The following is a 20427-nucleotide window of genomic DNA, read 5'->3' on the forward strand; positions in this document are numbered from 1 at the left end:
GTGATAAAACAACGTAACCTAGATGCGTTTGGGGTTTTCTAGGATCTCTTGAGTATTAGTTTCCTATGAAAAGTTAAATACAGCCAGCTAAATCATTTGTTTATATTCCTATTTGGTCTATTTTGAATTTTTTTGTAAGTTTTATTTCGTCATTAAGGTTGTCTAGTGTCTTTATTTCCTTAATTATAGCAATTATCCTGTAAAAATACCCTATAATGGACGGTGATGCCATTATGGATAAAAAAACACAAATCCTTAAAAATAAGTATCTAAAATTAGTTTCTAGAAACTGACGGCTATGTACCATAAACTAGAGTTGTACAGCTGTTTCATTTTGAAATTTCAATTAATTCAGTTATTTCTGAAGGATTTAGCGACAAGATAAAATTCACCAGTTTACTGAAAAAAATATATAAGACGAATTCTTAGTAATGTTGCTAAGAGAGTTGAGTTCATGTATAAAATAATAAAAAAAACCGGCCAAGTGCGAGTCGGACTCGCCCACCGAGGGTTCCGTACAAACTTTCAATGGTTAAAATAATCATACTACTCATACTCATATTCATTTATTCATTCAACGCCATTTTACACGTCAAGATTTGATTTAAAAAAATAATATTCATACAACAATAATACTTAGAGAATAAATAGACAGAAGATTGAAATTACAAAAAGTTAGGCAATATTCACATAAAAAATGCACAAAAATATTTTTCTAATTAGGTAATAAAAAAATTGTCATAAGTGTAGAACGGGTGCTCGACCAGCCAATTTTTTAAGCGATAGGTACTTAAAGTTCGACACACTAGGCGCTTCAACCACATATTGCGGCAATTTATTATAGACGGCAGGGTCCATCACATGTGTTAATTTGACCGTAAATTGGATTTCGCCAATTTACGGTCGATACCTACTAACTTTCCGGCATTTCGAATGTTGTACTTGGAACACATGTTGTTAGTTTTGTCACAGAATATATGTATTTATATATGTATATAATAGTACAAGTACAGAAGGCTCACTCCTTTGATGTTCACAAAATGACGCCATTCTAAATTCTTACCTACATTAACAAACGGACCGCACGCGAGCAGCCAACATTGAATTTTTCCCCTCACTAGCTCGGAAACACATGTTTTGTCCTTTAATACCAGCGGATAAAAACGCATTTTATCCACTAGTGCTTTAAAATTGATAAAAGTAGGTGAATCTAGTAATAAAGATCATTTACCACCTGTGGAACTACTGGAAGCAGTGATAAAAGAAAATCTTGCAGTACAAAAGGCGAACTTATGCTTTAAGGCATTCTCTACTATGTTGATTTTTCTTTTATGCGGGGGGCTTCGCCCCCCGAGCCCTCCTTTATATGCTCTTAAGGGTCTCAAGAAAACCCTTTCCCAACTTATTTTAAATACTACGTTGATCTTTCTTTTATGCGGGGGCTTCGCCCCCGAGCCCCCCTTATTCATGCTCTTCAGGGTCACAAGAAAACCCTATCCCAACTCACTTTAAATACTTAGGGATCATCCACATATTACGTTACACCAAATTTCAGGTTTTTGGACCCCTCCCCCCCCCCTATGTCACACTTTTTTGTATCCCTTTAACAGGGATTGTCACATTTAGTATGACCCCCGCCCCTTACACTGTGACGTAATATATGGATGACGCCCTACGTTGATGTTTATTTTATGCGGAGGGCTTCGCCCCCCGAGCCCCCCTTTATTTCCTCTTAAGGGTTTCAAGAAAACCCTATCCCAACTTATTTTAAATACTATGTTGATCTTTTTTTTGTGGGGGGCTTCGCCCCCCGAGCCCCTCTTTACTTGCTCTTAAGGGTCACAAGAAAACCCTATCCCAACTTATTTTAAATACTACGTTGATCTTTCTTTTTTGTGGGGGGCTTCGATCGCCCCTGAGCCCGCCTTTATTTGCTCTTACGGGTCTCAAGAAAACCCTATCCCAACTTATTTTAAATACTACGTTGATCTTTTTAGTAGTTCCAGTTCATATCTTCCGGCTCCATCATCAGACCTTGAAACCTTATCGTAGTCAAAGTTCATTTCAAGACTTTTCTAAGAAACCCAAAAACTGCTATGATACGATGTTCCATCATGTAGTTCCAGTTCATATCTTCCGGCTCCATCATCAGACCTTGAAACCTAATCGTAGTCAAAGCTCATTACAAGACTTTTCTAAGAAACCCAAAAACAGCTATGATACGATGTTCCATCATGTAGTTCCAGTTCATATCTTCCGGCTCCATCATCAGATCAGTTCAACAGTACCATATTATTGTACTGTCATCAGAACTACATACAGCTGCCAGCTGCCAATTATCATTACGCTACGATCCTTGGAAGATGGTTAAATTAGCCTCCGTAGAGGCGTAGATTCCATTACATAGTTAGTTACATACACGACGACCTAATAAAAGCGTGTTAATATTAATATTAGCGCCATCTAGCTGAGCCCTTCTTCTGTGTGGTACTGAGGTAAGTACGTTTTATTCTTAGACTTTATCTGTCTATACGGAGTTATATATGTCTTTGACTAGAAGTATAGGTACTCTAATGAGTATTATTGTATTTAGCGCCGTCTCTCGGCAAAATTTACTAAGTAATTTACGCGACTTGAGACTTGTGCGAACCTTTAGGCATGGAAAGTCACATGAAAAGTTGTCGAAACTAATAATAGATGGCGCTGCATTTAAATTTCTTGACTGATAACTCTAATACTAAATTGAATATACTCTAAGGTAGAGCAGAGTCTAATACCTCCGCTTTACAAAAGACCGCAATCAAGTAGCACTAGACTTTACTCATTGTTGTGTTCCTGCCGGTGAGTAAGGCAGCCAGAGCTCAACGAGGGTGCGGTACTCCTTCCTTCCTTCCCCCTCCTTCCTTCGGTCCTTTGAGTCGTTGGCACCCAGGCCCCTTCTAAGTACAGGTTTGTACAAGTTTCTAATGAGTCGAGTCGGCAACGCACATGTGCCACTCCTTGAGTGGCAGGCGTCCATATGTAACAGTCACCGCTTTCCATCAGGCGGACCGTATGCATGTTTGCCACCTACGTGGTACAAAAAAAAACTCTCGACGAATTCACCTTAAACATTAAAAACTAAATCAAAATCGATTGATTCGTTCGGGAGCTATGATGCCAGACAGACATGTCAAGCGTCAAACCTATTATTATTATAATATTTTTGCGTTGGTGGTTAAAAATAAGAAACCTCCTTCACAACTATAATAAAACACAACTTTCTATGAAAATCGGTAAAGTGCGAGTCGGATTTCGACATTTCCATACAAAAAGGTCATGAGCGCCTGACGACATGTGATGGCAACGTACACTAGATTTGTACTTTAAAGATTTTGCGTATATTTTGGAAACTATAAGAGATAGAGCAAATAGACTTCAGATTTTGGTTGTCGGTGGCACAATTTTTTTGTTTTCGTATATATACACCATTTTTTGGACCTATTAGGGCAATATTATGGTCAGTGCAGTTCTAAACAGTCGTAAGCGCCTCTTTTTTAGTAGGAACTTAAGTCATTTTGGCAAATGCTTAAAATTTTTAACAATTTCTAAACAGAAATGAATTTCTTTCTACCTGTCCATGGCGCTCACAAAATTTCAAAACATTTAGTAAGTACTTGCAGCGGCAGTGAGTGAAAAATCTCAATTTGAGTTTTTTCTCTTAAGTCCGACTTACGCTTGACTGTAGATTTCTAATAGGTTTTCCTGTAATCTACAGGTAGAAGGCTATCTCGTGTATTTTTTTGAAAATTTTACGCTAAGTAGTTTCGGAGATAAGGGGGGAATGGTAATTTTTTGCTTATTTTCTTAAATTACTTCTAAATTACCAAAATAAAAACTATAAAAAAAATATATTTGAGATGCTTATAAAATACTCTTTCATTTGATATGTAGCACAATATAGTTCTAATAACTTTGATTTTTAATTTTCAATTTTACCCCCCAAAAGTGGCCCCTATGATTAAATTTCGTTTAATTTCATTTAATTATATTACATGTACGTCTTTGGGCCACTTAAATCGGTCTAGTAGTTTCGGAGAAATCGGCTGTGACAGAGGGACAGACAGACACGCGAGTGATCCTATAAGGGTTCCGTTTTTCCTCTTTGAGGTACGGAACCCTAATAAGGGTTCCGTTTTTCCTCTTTGAGGTACGGAACCCTAAAAATAATACTAGGTGTAAATTTGAATGAGTTTTACTTACTGCATTAAGCATGAGATAAGGTATAAAACATACTAGTTTGTTGCTCCAAAAATATAAAGAAATAGCGTTATTTTGCGAGTGTCCATTACTGGAACCGAAAAACTGCGTACCTCCTATGATGGACAAGGAACAATTTACAAAACCAAAATTTATAAGAAACAATCCTATGTTAAAATAACCCAAACTAATTTTATTTATGGTATATAAAATTGACTCATAGAGTATGAGTTGGCTTTAAAAGTAAAATTTTAAACTTATTTCACTGTCCATAATGGGGGATCCATTACTGGAGAACTGCCGTCCATAATTGGAGAGAAAAGGAGAAAGAAGGATAGGACATTCAAGATTTAACACGCTTAGCGGTAGAATTTTTACATTTATCAGTGAAATATCAAAAATAGGCGAATTTTTTTCTTAAACTGTCCATGATTGGGTCCGTTACCTTATATATTTTATGAAAGTCGAATTATACTAAATGTTGGTAACAAAATAGGATCAATTAAAATTTGCTGACGTGGCTATGTACAATGTTTTTGGGAACTGCTCAGTTATAGGTTATAGATGAGCGATGCGACGGATATTGACGTAATTTTTTTTTCTGTGCCAATCACTTCTGAATGATGATATCCCAATCTCCTTGCTTGATTCAATGCGAAAGGTTTATGCGGTATCTAAGGTCATGAGCGATTCTTAAGATGATTTACCCAGCAATTTTCAACCTCTCGTAGCTTAAAATATGCACATTATATACCGTCAAAACATTAACTATTGACCTCGTGCCGATTCAAGATAGTCATGTTCTTGATGATAGATTAACATTTGTACCTGTATTTTTATACTGCATAATGTGAAGTTATTTTTAGAGCCAAATAAATCTCATCGCAGCACACTTGCACTGGTGGTCCAGCGCCCCTAGTGGTAAGAACGTGCGACTTTCATTCAAATCATTCAAGGGATCGGATTGTAACTCCGGGTAAGACGCAACAGGAGGGTTCAATTTTCGATACAAACGCTCGAGAGCTATTTCCTCCCTGGTTTTTGAAGATAGAGCAATGATGTTTTCAACACAGATTATTATTATTTTTATCTGTGTCGGACCGTTTTGATTTTTTTGATGTTTTGATTTTTAAAGACGCTAGAGTCCATCAAAAACTTTCATAAACGGCCTGTTTCATTATGGCACAAAAATGGCGTGATATTCAAAATTGATAAGAATTAGCCAAAAAACTAAACTGTTCGATACAGATTATTTTATTGTTATTCAGATTATCAAATTTCGTTCCGAGTGATTAAGTTTTGAAGGAGGAAACAGTCGAGAGCGGCATCTCGATTTTAAAGATTTTTTCACCATATCTTTTAACTGAATAGTTCTTAATGGACAATTTTTTCGATAAATCTATGTACATATTAAGAACTTCTGTTATATTTAACTAAATTTACCAAATTGAAAGGGCGGCTTCCTTCCACTTTAGCAATTTTTGGAACCTTATACTATAATAACCATAAAATTCAGTATTAATAGGTACTTAATTTAATTTTGGATTCAATTAAAATTAAAATTTCCGTCCATCTTCTGAGAAAATTTTTACATTACAATACAAAAACAGTTTAGATAGTAATATTTTCGAGACTCATTAAAATAAATCTACCATAAAGTTTTTGCCCCAAAATTCAAGTATCTTACATATATAGCGCACACTTGTCACTTTTACTAATTACTGTGTTTTTGTTTAAATTAGTAACATGCCTTAGGCACTGGTCCCACCGCGAGCTAGTAAACTACGAGCTATCGGCTATAAAAACGAACAAAAGATAGTCACTCCCGTGTAAATAAAAGAGATACGGCGATGTTTTTAGTTACTCGCTACTCGCCCAGCGGTGAGCTATCAATATCGCCGTGTCTCTTTTATTTGCACGGGGGTGCTTATCTTTTGTTCGTTTTTATAGCCGATAGCTCATAGCTTACTAGCTCGCGGTGGGACCAGTGCCTTAAGTGCACATACCGAAAAACTCAATAGCAACCGATTAAGAACTAGGGTAAAGATACCAAATTATGTGGAATAATTTTTAAGAAAAAAAAAACCGTCGCCTTTCGGGTTCTGGTGAAAGCTACTTGCGAATGTTGGATTATGTAGAAATGTGTAAGTATTTTTTAAAACTGCTTTTAATGCTTTAATTATTAGATGGAAACACAAATGAATATACGTATAACGTTAAGGTTTGAGGAGTTTCCTCAATTCCTCATGAATCCGATTATATTATAAGAAATCGAAGCTTGACAAACTTTGACTTCAAAACATATGCTTAACAAACATAACTAAATAAATGTCACTGTTCTGAACTTAAATGCATGCTTTTCTTACAAAAATACCAAAGTCACTATGAGTGTGCCGTTCAGGTTTGAGGAGTTTGGTTCTGGCCATCATCAGCAGTTCCACTGCACCAAATGTCACTGTTCTGGACGAAAGTGCATGCTGTTCTTATAAAAATACCAAAGTCACTATAAGTATGCCGTTCAGATTTGAGGAGTTCGGTTCTGACCATCATCAGAAATTCCACTGCACCAAATGTCACTGTTCTGGATGAAAGTGCATGCTGTTCTTATAAAAATGGCAAAGTCACTATAAGCGTGCTGTTCAGATTTGAGGAGTTTGGTTCTGGCCATCATCAGCAGTTCCACTGCACCAAATGTCACTGTTCTGAACGAAAGTGCATGATGTTCTTATAAAAATACCAAAGTCACTATAAGCGTGCCGTTCAGATTTGAGGAGTTCGGTTCTGACCATCATCAGAAATTCCACTGCACCAAATGTCACTGTTCTGGACGAAAGTGCATGCTGTTCTTATAAAAATGGCAAAGTCACTATAAGCGTGCCGTTCAGATTTGAGGAGTTTGGTTCTGGCCATCATCAGCAGTTCCACTGCACCAAATGTTACTGTTCTGGACGAAAGTGCATGCTGTTCTTATAAAAATACCAAAGTCACTATAAGCGTGCCGTTCAGATTTGAGGAGTTCGGTTCTGACCATCATCAGAAATTCCACTGCACCAAATGTCACTGTTCTGTACGAAAGTGCATGCTGTTCGTATAAAAATACCCAAGTCACTATAAGCGTGCCGTTCAGATTTGAAGAGTTCCGTTCTGGCCATCATCAGCAGTTCCACTGCACCAAATGTCACTGTTCCGTACCTAAATGCATGCTGTTCCTTTATTAACACAAAAATCACCATATGTATGCCTTTCAGATTTGAGGAGTTCCCTCGATTTCTCCAGGATCCCATCATCAGAACTGGGTTCTGAGAAAAATGGGACCAATCTGTATGTATATACATTCAATCAAAAAAAAAATTTTCAAAATCGGTCCAGGAACGACGGAGATATCGAGGAACAAACATAAAAAAAAAAAAAAAACATACAGACGACTTGATAACCGTCGTTCTTGAGATATGAGGCGACGGTTAAAAATACTTACCTATGGGCAACAATCTAAATTAAAACTAAATTTTCACCGTATACACACAGCAACACCCTTAACTAACCATCTGTACTTTATAAGGATTACGAATGTACAGCTAACAGGGGATACCCCCATTTGCCAGAATTTCATTTGCCATAATTTTATTTGCCATCCTATTCAACAATCATAATATTGTTTCTCATAACATCTTATGCCATAATCATTGTTTACTATATTAATCTAGTGCCAGAAACTTTGTTTCCCATAAAGTCAGTTTCCATAATGTCATTTGTCAGAATCATCGAAATCCGTAATTACCACATTCCATACCATCATTTGTCATACAAATTAGCGTCCAGAAAAGTCAATTTCCATAATGTGCTTTGGCAGAATCGAAAACTATTATAATAGGTACTAGAAGGACTAGAGAATGAAACTGCTATCAGAAAGTAGGTTAGGTTAGGTTAGAACTGTGACCCCCTGGAAAATGAAACTGCTATCAGAAAGTAGGTTAGGTTAGGTTAGAACTGTGAACCTCTGGAAAAGGAAACTGCTTGAAAAGTAGGTTAGGTTAGGTTAGAACTGTGACCTCCCGGAAAATGAAAATACTATCAGACAGTAGGTTAGGTTAGGTTAGAACTGCGACCCCTGGAAAATGAAACTGCTATCAGAAAGTAGGTTAGGTTAGGTTAGAACTGTGACCCCTGGAGAATGAAACTGCTGGAAAAGTAGGTTAGGTTAGGTTAGAACTGTGACCCCTGGAAAATGAAACTGCTATCAGAAAGTAGGTTAGGTTAGGTAATAATATGGGCAACAATTAATATGGCAATAATTGCTTATGGCGTTTGAATATTCTATGAAACCATATTATTGCACTTAATAATATGGCTAACAAATAGTATGGCATTGTATGATTATGGAAGGTAATATTCGGATAAACAACGAGTATGTCATATGATTTTTATGGTAAACAAATCATTCGGACAAATGAAATTCAGGCAAGTGAGATTCGGGCAAATGAATATTATGTTAAATGACTGTCGGGCAAACAATAGACAACCAGCTAACAGTGTTGTCGATGGTACAAAAGTGAACTAGAACTAGTGTCGATTTAATATTATTGGTACATTAATCCTGCACATGAATTTCATGAAGTTGTGGTGCTTAAACAAAAAGTACTGTATACCTACCTAAGTGTGACTAACGTAGGCCTTATTGCGTAATTAAATGCTAAGTACCTTTGTAAGTAACACATTTATTTAAATAAATTAATCGCACTATTTACCTAATTTAATATAATTAACATACAACAATATAAAAATTCATATAAGTACCTACAGAAATATTATTGTCATTACCTATTAATTATAGCTTACTGCCATTTAGAGGTTTTTATTTACATAGTTAAAAAAACACTAAAGCCATACTATAGTGTTTTTTAAACTATGTAAATAACACATAAGTATTCAAGTCAATTAATCGACAAATTTGACAAAAATATCACCTACCAACATAAAAATTCAAACACAGAAATATTTTTGTCATTTATTTAAGTACTGCCTTTTAAATTAAGTCTAAATTTACTGAGAGAGACTACAAAAAAATACTGATTCATGTCGTTTAGCGGTACGTCTATTTTAGTGTTTTGTGTTCGTATAAAGAATGAATGCAAAATACGAGAAGACTTCATAAATGCGATGTTATCTCCCTTTAATGACATTTGTATGGCCTTGCCTTGTCCCAGGCCTGCTATTGTTGTTCCACAATTGCAAAGTAGTTGATCATGCTCTTTCAGACTACATGTGCTTGAATAAAACTACCTAATTGTACGTTCACATTGAATACAAACCACTGGTAAAACGTTGAAAATAATCGTGTCATTTAAAAGAAACATTCTTTTAGATATTGTTAGGAGCTAAGCACTGGCTTTATTTTCTGTTTTTAAGAGGATACGATAGCGAAAATGCTAAAATGGAAAGGAGCCCCCCTTTCGACTTGGGAATTTTAGTTAAATATACAAGTGTTATTAACTAAATTTATCGAAAAAAAATTGTCCATTAAGAACAACTCAGTCAAAAGATATTTAAAAAAAATCTTTCAAATCGAGGTTCCGCTCTCGATTCTTTCCTCCTTCAAAACTTAATCAATCTGAACGAAATTTGAGAATCTGAATAACAATGAAATAATCTATGTCGGACCGTTTAGCTTTTTTGGTTAATTGTTACCAATCTTGAGTATCACACCTTTTTTTGCGCCACAATGAAAAAGGCCGTTTTTGGAAATTTTTGATTGGCTCTAGAGTCTTTAAAAAGCAGAATGTCAAAAAAATCAATACGGTCCGACACAGATAAAAATAATAACAATCTGTGTTGAAAAAAACATTGCTCTATCTTCAAAAACCAGGGAGGAAAAGGTCGAGAGCATTTGTATGGAGAATTGACCCCTACCGTATCGTCTTAACCCCCGACGCAGAAACGACGGGGTGTTATAAATTTGACGTGTCTGTCTGTCTGTCTGTGTGTGTGTCTGTCTGTGGCATCGTAGCTCTCGAACGGATGAACCGATTTATATTTAGTTTTTTTTTGTCTTAAAGTCGGGAGTGTTCTTAGCCATGTTTCATGAAAATCGGTCTACTGTGTCGCCATCGGGGGTTTTTTCAAAATTTTAATTTTGTGGTTAGGTTGAATTTGAACTTATCAAACTTTACCTATTATCTTATACTTTTAAACGAGCAATTCTTGTATATTTATTTATTTATTTATTTATTTATTTATTTATTTATTTATACATACCGACGATCTCGGAAACCGCTCTAACGATTTCGCTGAAATTTGTTATGTGGGGGTTTTCGGAGGTGAAAAATCGATCTAACTTATCCTTAGGTCTCGGAAAACGCGAATTTTCGAGTTTTCATGCGTTTTTCTTCGCGCGCCATCTCGTGTGCAGTAGATGTATTGTTAAGACAGAATTATTTCGGTCGATGTAAGTACTATTTATTATAAAGACTAGATGGCGACACAGATCAAGGCGTCGCATACGAAACAACAAACATTAGGTAACTTATAATTCGCGGGCGAGGTGTTATAATATTTTCAAGTCTTTTTATATTAATGAAAAGAATACTTAACACGAATAGAAAAATTCACTATTTGAGCTTTTGTGGTGTAACGCGCTCCATCTCGTGTAGAGTAGTTGTATTGTTAAGACAGAATTCTTTCGGTCGATGTAAGTACTATTTATGAGAAAACTAGATGGCGACACAGGTCAAGGATACAAAATAACAAACATTGACTAACTTATGAATTTTATGATTCGCGGGTGAAAACACTTACGTATTCATTAAGTGTTTTAATTATTATTACGAATTTTAAGCTTCTTGTATTATCTCAGTACTATTTTAAAACTCAATACTTCAAACAGATGTGCTATTACATTCTAGAATTATCCGGAAATAATAGGCACATACCGCCATCTCTATTTGAGCTTTCGTGGCAAAACGCGCGCCATCTCGTGTGGAGTAGTTGAGTTGTTAAGACAGAATTCTTTCGCTCGATGTAAGTACTATTTATGATAAAACTAGATGGCGACACAGGTCAAGGATACGAAACAACAAACATTGACTAACTTATGAATCTTATGACACGGTGTTTTCAGTCAAAGGAAATAGTAAATCCGATGTACTTTGTATATGTTTAGGAAAATTAACGATAGAGGGCGTGAAAAACAATTTTATGCCGTAGTGCAAGTTGTTCGCTAGATGTCACTGTTACCCCCGCAAACTGGGTAATGATTGTTATCGTAAAATGTATAAGTATTTTTTGATGTCCAAAATTTTCGCTAGATGTCGCTGTACCACCCGCAAACTAGCGAACGGCATTCTATGGCCAATTACATGTATTAAATTGTAAATTTTGTTAATGTCCTGTTTTATTGGCAAATAAGTTAGCGTTCAAATATTTATTAATTAATGTGACTGGTAGGCTCCCCACAGACAGTCTTAAAAATTCATAATCTTAAAAAAAACTTGTATGCAATCTGACAGTTCAAACTGACACTGACAAGACACTGACAGATCTGAACTGTCAGATTGCATACAAGTTTTTTTTAAGATTATGAATTTTTAAGACTGTCTGTGGGGAGCCGTAGATGAAGGACCCATTTAGAAATCTTGCCATAAATATGTGGCGTTCCACGTTTAAGAGGGTCCACATCAAAGAATATAATACTCACTAGGAGGTCCACATGCTTTATACTTTATGTTCTTAAATCCTTTAGGCATGGAAAGTCACATGAAAAGTTGTCGTAACTTAATAATAGATGGCGCTTCATTCGAAAATCTTGACTGATAACTCTATACCATACTATCACAGAATATATAATAGGACAAGTACAGAAGGCTCACTCCTTTGAAGTTCACAAGACGCCGCCATTCTAAATTATTACCTACATTAACAAACGGACCGCACGCGTGCAGACGACATTGAATTCTATTGCGCCGCGCGAAAGTCGTCGCCACTGAATGGGCCGCGAACTTGCGGCCGCCGGCATGTACTTGTAGCGCGGTGAAAGGATCGCGAAATGAGCCGCCCCTGATACTATTCAATATACTCTATGTCTTATGATTCTCGGGTGATAAAACTTACGTATTCATTAAGTGTTTTAATTTTTATTACGAATTTTAAGCTTCTTCCGTTATCTCAGTATTATTTATTTTAAAACTCAATACTTCAAACAGAAGTGCTATTATGCGTTATGTTGATTGTGTAAACTGTCAGATAATTATGTTTAAAGTAAAATAAAGTACCTATACAACTATAGTGTATCAATTATTTGTTTATTTAAGTGATTTACTGTTGATTTTTTCATACAAATTTGTTTGGAAGTGGTAAGTCTGTCATGTAAAAAACACAAGAAGTATAATAAAATAGAACACCGAGCGAAGCTCGGTCGCCCAGGTACTTTCAAATTTATCAGTCGAAATCAGCCCTTTCTCTAAGATGTCAGAGAGGATAAAGATGCTGTTATCTATGTATGGTAATTTATAAATCTGTATCAGGGACTTAATCCCGTAGGTATTGCGCTTTTTTTAGGGTTCCGTAGTCAACTAGGAACCCTTATAGTTTCGCCATGTCTGTCTGTCCGTCCGTCCGTCCGTCCGCGGATAATCTCAGTAACCGTTAGCACTAGAAAGCTGAAATTTGGTACCAATATGTATATCAATCACGCCAACAAAGTGCAAAAATAAAAATGGAAAAAAATGTTTTATTAGGGTACCCCCCCTACATGTAAAGTGGGGGCTGATATTTTTTTTCATTCCAACCCCAACGTGTGATATATTGTTGGACAGGTATTTAAAAATGAATAAGGGTTTACTAAGATCGTTTTTTGATAATATTAATATTTTTGGAAATAATCGCTCCTAAAGGAAAAAAAAGTGCGTCCCCCCCCTCTAACTTTTGAACCATACGTTTAAAAATTATGAAAAAAATCACAAAAGTAGAACTTTATAAAGACTTTCCAGGAAAATTGTTTTGAACTTGATAGGGTCAGTAGTTTTTGAGAAAAATACGGAAAACTACGGAACCCTACACTGAGCGTGGCCCGACGCGCTCTTGGCCGGTTTTTTTAAGTTTGGCGCTGAACTTGGCAGCCAGATCACACCTATCAACTTAGCCCGGAACTAAACAGAGCTTGTACTATGAGTGCTAGGCGATAAACATACTTATATACATAATAAATCATAAAACATCCATGACTCGGGATTCTCGGGAACAAATGTTTGTGTTCATCACACAAATTAATGCATCGGCTTAGGAGGCAGGGTACCGACTAGGCCAGACCGATCGTCAAACGGTACTCTTGAAGACGAAGCTCTCGCGACTCCACTCTAAGTCCACTCCAACTAAGTAACTCCGATCTAAATCTAGACGGCCGGCTAAAGGTAGAAAATCCTGTTTCACGCGTCACAAGAATTTGGTCAATGATGGTCACCCATTCTGGCAAACATTATGTCACACCTCGGACACTGGCGATCATATCTATGAAAGAGGCGCGTTCTTAGCACACATTATAAGCTCGTGTAGGTGAACGCGTACCGTGCTTGTATGAGTGAGATATGACAGGTCGATTCTTCGCGTTTTTGACAGGCGGTAACTGTCAGGTAACCGAGAGGGGGTGGGCGGCACTTTCAGCGGGGAGCGGGAGTGGCCATACTGTACGATAGTACTCTTTATTATACTGTGATTATGTACTGGAATGGGTGATCATTGACCAAACTCAACAACACTCAGATACGTGAGGTCGTTACCTCAACATCTACTATTCGTTGTAAATAACAAAAATATATAATGATTACAATCGTCATTTGCAAACTCATTACGTATTTACACAGGTCGCAAAAACCTAAAAAATGTTGTGAGTAAATAACAATAGAGGTTTAATAATTACCTAGTTCAAGTATTTTGCGATTCTCACGACTTTTTGGTTTAAAATAATTTAAAAATCAAGTTGTTTATATTGTTTATACCTTCGTACTTAGTCTGAATTGTCAACTAATATTTACGGTGCCCCAAATAATTAAATAGCCATATCGAACTAGCTGTTTAGGAACGAGGATATTAAATTTATGTAGGGTAAGTTCCCCGATTGAAAAATTCAGAATAAAATACATCATTGATACAGAGATACTTGCTAAGGCTTAGCAGGACGGCTGATGTGTAAGTAAAATACGTATAGACTCAAGCCTGTTAGTAGGTAGGTACAGTCAGCATCTATATAGAATAGTAGCGGATGAAACAACGCAACGCACCAAAAGTATCTGACATCCTGAATAACTTTTCTAAACAAAAAAATAGATACTTAAATCTGTACAGTTCATCACACATATTTTTTGTTTAGCGGTTACAGAATGTTACTTATTTCTGAAGTGTTATTTGATCCGAAACTTTTGATGCCGACTGTACTTAGTAATACCTAGTATGCAGTTATAAGTCAGATGTCATTGCTTGCTTTGCTCCCTCCTAATTAGGTAATATGTGGACCTAAACCACAAATAAAATACATTTTCAACGCTAATGACAGGTTTACTATGGGAAGTCCCCGGAATATTTGGGCATAAAAAAGCATCTATTTACCTAAGTATTTGGCACTTAATTACGTAGATACTAACTTGGATTTGTTAGTGAATTTACACGTATAGGTGAGGTTTTTGCTGTTTAAAGCAAAAAGAAAACCATACACCGTACCTATTACTTAGTTATAATCATACTTAGGTAGGTACAAAAAATTGCTACTTTGGATAGGAGTTCACACATTCTGTTCTCCTCGATTAGCGAATGAAAATTAATTAATAGGTAGGTACATAAAAGTAATTAAAAAATTCGGACTATTTCAAGGCAGATTTGTTTCGGTGAAGCTTGTTACATGATTTGTTACAGTTTGTTTTAATCTTTAGGTACGTACTTACTAAATGCATTGACTTTAGGTACTTGCTGCTTGTGAAGTTTTTTGATACATCGCCTATCAATCAGATACTGGTTACCTAACAGTTTTTTTAATCCTTACATACCTAATCATCGCCAAATGCATCGAGACTTTAGGTACTAGCTGCTAACGAAGTTTTTTGATGCCTCGTCTATCAATCAATCGGATGTCAATAAAGCCCGTGGACTGAGCTGGAAATGTTTAACCAAATCATCCGCCAACTTTGGCATTCATTCTTAATCATGAACGCGGAATCAGCCGAACAAGGTCGATTTGATGACATCGCGTTGGCAAGTTTTTGTCGCGCCGTTGTATTGTGCGCGCGACCTCACAAAAGCCAGGGTACCTAGCCAACGTCACAATCGCTTACACGTCGTAGTAAGCTCTCCCTATCACTCTTCTGTAGCGGCGTGACAAAGCCTGACTGCGTTTCAATCGCCACCCAGCGTCAAAGATTGTAATTTCGGCTAGGCCGGCAGTGTCGTCACATAAACGCATGTCCGACAAGTCGCGATCATAGGCCGGAATCACACAACCAATTTTACGAATAATAACATGTAATAGTGCTATGTCATTGCACGCTGCCGAATGTAATATGGCGAAGCGGGGATATTCGCGTTAAGTTGTAATAGGTGGTATAGCTATAATAGAAATCAACATAAATAAGATACGATTCACCATGTACAGTGTAACAGAACTAGATATGTACCAATAGAGAGATATAGTAATACACGGTGTATTTTGAAAATCTTAATTTGAAGGGTGAATTCCTTAGTTTAGAATACTGAAATTCTACTTACTTATCGAGGGTTTACTGGTGAAACCCGGTAAGTTAAGCAAACTAGTTTTTGAAATTCGAACTATGTGCAATTTACATAAATTTCGTAGGTACTTCAACGAAAAATTATCTCGATTTATCTTGTTTCACCAGTAAATCCTCGCTATATACTATTTCGGGTAATCCAAAATTTTATTTATTTAAAGATATAAGTAAAGTATAGGCTATAACTGACTTAGAAATTTGGACGATCGATGTCCAAAACGAGATTGACATGTTATGTTTTAAATGGTTTGGTGGATTTATATGACGTGCTTTAAAGAACGCGCTGTACCTATAGTGGGTACTTTTTAACCGTCGCCTCATATCTCAAGAAGGACGGTTATCAAGTCGTCTGTATGTTTTTTTATTTTTTTATTTTTTATGTTTGTTCCTCGATATCTCCGTCGTTCCTGGACCGATTTTGAAAATTTTTTTTTTGATTGAATGTATATACATACAGATTGGTCCCATTTTTCTCAGAATCCAGTTCTGATGATGGGATCCTGGAGAAATCGAGGGAACTCCTCAAATCTGAAAGGCATACATATGGTGATTTTTGTGTTAATAAAGGAACAGCATGCATTTAGGTACGGAACAGTGACATTTGGTGCAGTGGAACTGCTGATGATGGCCAGAACGGAACTCTTCAAATCTGAACGGCACGCTTATAGTGACTTGGGTATTTTTATACGAACAGCATGCACTTTCGTACAGAACAGTGACATTTGGTGCAGTGGAATTTCTGATGATGGTCAGAACCGAACTCCTCAAATCTGAACGGCACGCTTATAGTGACTTTGGTATTTTTATAAGAACAGCATGCACTTTCGTCCAGAACAGTGACATTTGGTGCAGTGGAACTGCTGATGATGGCCAGAACCAAACTCCTCAAATCTGAACGGCACGCTTATAGTGACTTTGCCATTTTTATAAGAACAGCATGCACTTTCGTCCAGAACAGTGAAATTTGGTGCAGTGGAATTTCTGATGATGGTCAGAACCGAACTCCTCAAATCTGAACGGCACGCTTATAGTGACTTTGGTATTTTTATAAGAACATCATGCACTTTCGTTCAGAACAGTGACATTTGGTGCAGTGGAACTGCTGATGATGGCCAGAACCAAACTCCTCAAATCTGAACGGCACGCTTATAGTGACTTTGCCATTTTTATAAGAACAGCATGCACTTTCATCCAGAACAGTGACATTTGGTGCAGTGGAATTTCTGATGATGGTCAGAACCGAACTCCTCAAATCTGAACGGCATACTTATAGTGACTTTGGTATTTTTATAAGAACAGCATGCACTTTCGTCCAGAACAGTGACATTTGGTGCAGTGGAACTGCTGATGATGGCCAGAACCAAACTCCTCAAACCTGAACGGCACACTCATAGTGACTTTAGTATTTTTGTAAGAAAAGCATGCATTTAAGTTCAGAACAGTGACATTTATTTAGTTATGTTTGTTAAGCATATGTTTTGAAGTCAAAGTTTGTCAAGCTTCGATTTCTTATAATATAATCGGATTCATGAGGAATTGAGGAAACTCCTCAAACCTTAACGTTATACGTATATTCATTTGTGTTTCCATCTAATAATTAAAGCATTAAAAGCAGTTTTAAAAAATACTTACACATTTCTACATAATCCAACATTCGCAAGTAGCTTTCACCAGAACCCGAAAGGCGACGGTTTTTTTTTTCTTAAAAATTATATTTAATAAATACCTACAACACCTGCTTAAGTAGTAGTAACTACTTATACCATTAAGTTTAATTTAATATATATTTATTAATGAATTATAAAAAATAATTTATAACTAAGTACATTTTAGTAAATATTCCATTAAGTTGTCTTGAATGTAGTTACCATATTTTTTCGTAGAATTTATTAGTTGTCGACTTGTCGTATTGTGAGAAGCCATTGCATGTCAACGATAATAATATTAATATGTAGGTACCTATATTACACATAATTGTTACCATACGTGACATTTACATAGTTTGCATTAGTGTTATCCTTTAAATTTTTAAACGGACGTGTCTTTTTCTGTTTATTTACATTCATTAAAATTCTATGTCCTCGTTAACTAGCCACTTCTACTTTACTCACTTTCCAGGTCTGGCTCAGTCGGTAGTGACCCTGCCTGCTAAGCCGCGGTCCTAGGTTCGAATCCCGGTAAGGGCATTTATTTGTGTGATGAGCACAGATATTTGTTCCAGAGTCATGGATGTTTTCTATGTATATAAGTATGTATTTATCTATTTAAGTATGTATATCGTCGCTTAGCACTCATAGTACAAGCTTTGCTTAGTTTGGGGCTAAGTTGATCTGTGTAAGTGTCCCCAATATTTACATACATACATACATACATACAATCACGCCTGTTTCCCAGAGGGGTAGGCAGAGATCACGGATTTCCATTTACTACGATCCTGACAAACCACTTTCGCTTCACACACTTTCATAACATTTCTCATACACGCTCGTCGGTTTCGAGTACTTCTGACCTGGCCTCTTTGCAATATTTCCCCAATATTTATTTATTTATTTTAAATTAATACACATACACTATGTTTGTAACTATGTAGGCATACAACATGTAGGTAAGTATATGTTATTTCGATTAGGACTTACATAATATATGTATGTGCGTTAATGTTTAGGTACTTTTTTGTTGCACCCTAGGGATTAGACTGTAGAGAAAACCTTTATTTTTCATAATATTGTCTTCGGTTACCGCGATAGTTACTCATGAAATAAAACTATGGAAAAATAATAAATAGAGAGATTAATAATATAATATAATAAATATTAATAGAGAGGATGGCTTTACTTTACCACCGGCTTGGGATCCAGTAGTACATCTGATAATGGAACAAGCACGACGAAGGCTGTGAGGCATTTGTGTTGTATGGTGTTGGACATTTGCAGTTTGTTTCTTTGTCAATTTTGTGTAGATTAATTGGTTAATTATTTTTTAACAGAGTAATGGTAAAATTTTTTGAATATTGTATAACTGGCTTTATTAATAGTGTGTGAACCTGCCTTAGAAATCTATATTATTTGTGGTCATGGTTCGTTAATATTTCTTGTAAGTGGGTAGCTTTTGCACATTTTAATTTTTCCTCAGTCACCCGTTGACCACGAACGCTGTAAAGAGTTCGAAACGTCGGGATGTATTTTAAATTCATTATACGCGATTTAATCCGTTTCCATAGTTTTATTTCTTTATTTTTCATATTTATGATATATTTTTAGTAATAATATAAATATTTATAACGTAAATATATACAGTAACGATAGTAATATGCATGATATTTTTATAAAACCCTAAATACTTGATACAGCAGAGCATGAATCTGCCTGAAACGGAGGCCGATTTGCCTCGAAGTCACGGTCAACATATTCCTTATATAGAAGCAAGGGCTTTTACTTATATTTTCCCCATATTCTCCTCACTGACGTAACAAGTACTACATTTAAACACAGAACAGAACACGTTGACCACGAATTCGAGGTAACTAGAATTTATAACAACGAGGTATAATATATGTACCTATCTTTTTAGTAACACAAAGGAGTTATCCCGGCATTTTGCTATGAGAACCAAGTGCCCGTTTCGGCAAGTAACTAATCCCAGGATTACACAAACACCTTCCAACCCATAGGGAAAACTTGACCTCATTGGGATTAGTCCGATTCCCTCGGGATGTTTTCCTATCCTATACCAAAAAGCGATTGAGAAGATGTGGAAGGTGATATGAAAATGCATGTTTCGAAAAAGTAATTGGTATGAGACAAGGTTTGAACCAGCGATCTCCGATTGAACGTTGAAAATCGAACCCTAGATAGTGATACTCTTGTTCCTTTTCTAAATTCTAAGCTGTTTTATTATCCATAACTTCATGATCTTGAATTTCTCAACTTGTTATTATAACTTTAGTTAAGGGGAGGGGCACTGTTTATCCTAAACCACCTACCAGGTTCGCCTACTTGACCTTCTGATCTACTTTTATGAACCAATTTGTACAAGTTTTTGTTCATTAAATAAATTATTAAAAAAAAAACTCTTTGTTAAGTACTGTGCCCTAAGGCCACCAGCGCCTCAGTTTTCGTTTGATCACTGATCATTAACAACTATATATTTTCACTACATGCACGCGTATTGTGCACACGAGACATAATTGAATTATTACTGACTAAAAACATTGTAACACTTTATAATTATACGGGGAAACCCATGTAATCGGCTAATTCATTATATGACTAAAAACATTGTTAATATAAAAATGAACAGGTGAGCACAGACGTAATTAGTATTTTTTTTATCTGAAACACGTACAATACCTTTATCATTAGTAGGTACACTAGGTATAGTAGGTATGTACTTGTAAATAACTTGTCATTTCTTTGTTTGACAT

At 36.1% G+C, this 20427-nt stretch overlaps 1 protein-coding gene across 1 annotated transcript in view; it reads left to right on the plus strand.

Moving 5' to 3' along the window:
- LOC125240612 (solute carrier family 46 member 3-like) overlaps window positions 1-20427 on the plus strand; it is a 58443-nt gene that overhangs the window by 5428 nt on the left and 32588 nt on the right. The gene's annotated exons all lie outside the window — the stretch shown is intronic.

This window comes from Leguminivora glycinivorella, chromosome 2, assembly GCF_023078275.1.
Source record: "Leguminivora glycinivorella isolate SPB_JAAS2020 chromosome 2, LegGlyc_1.1, whole genome shotgun sequence".
Taxonomy (NCBI): domain Eukaryota; kingdom Metazoa; phylum Arthropoda; class Insecta; order Lepidoptera; family Tortricidae; genus Leguminivora; species Leguminivora glycinivorella.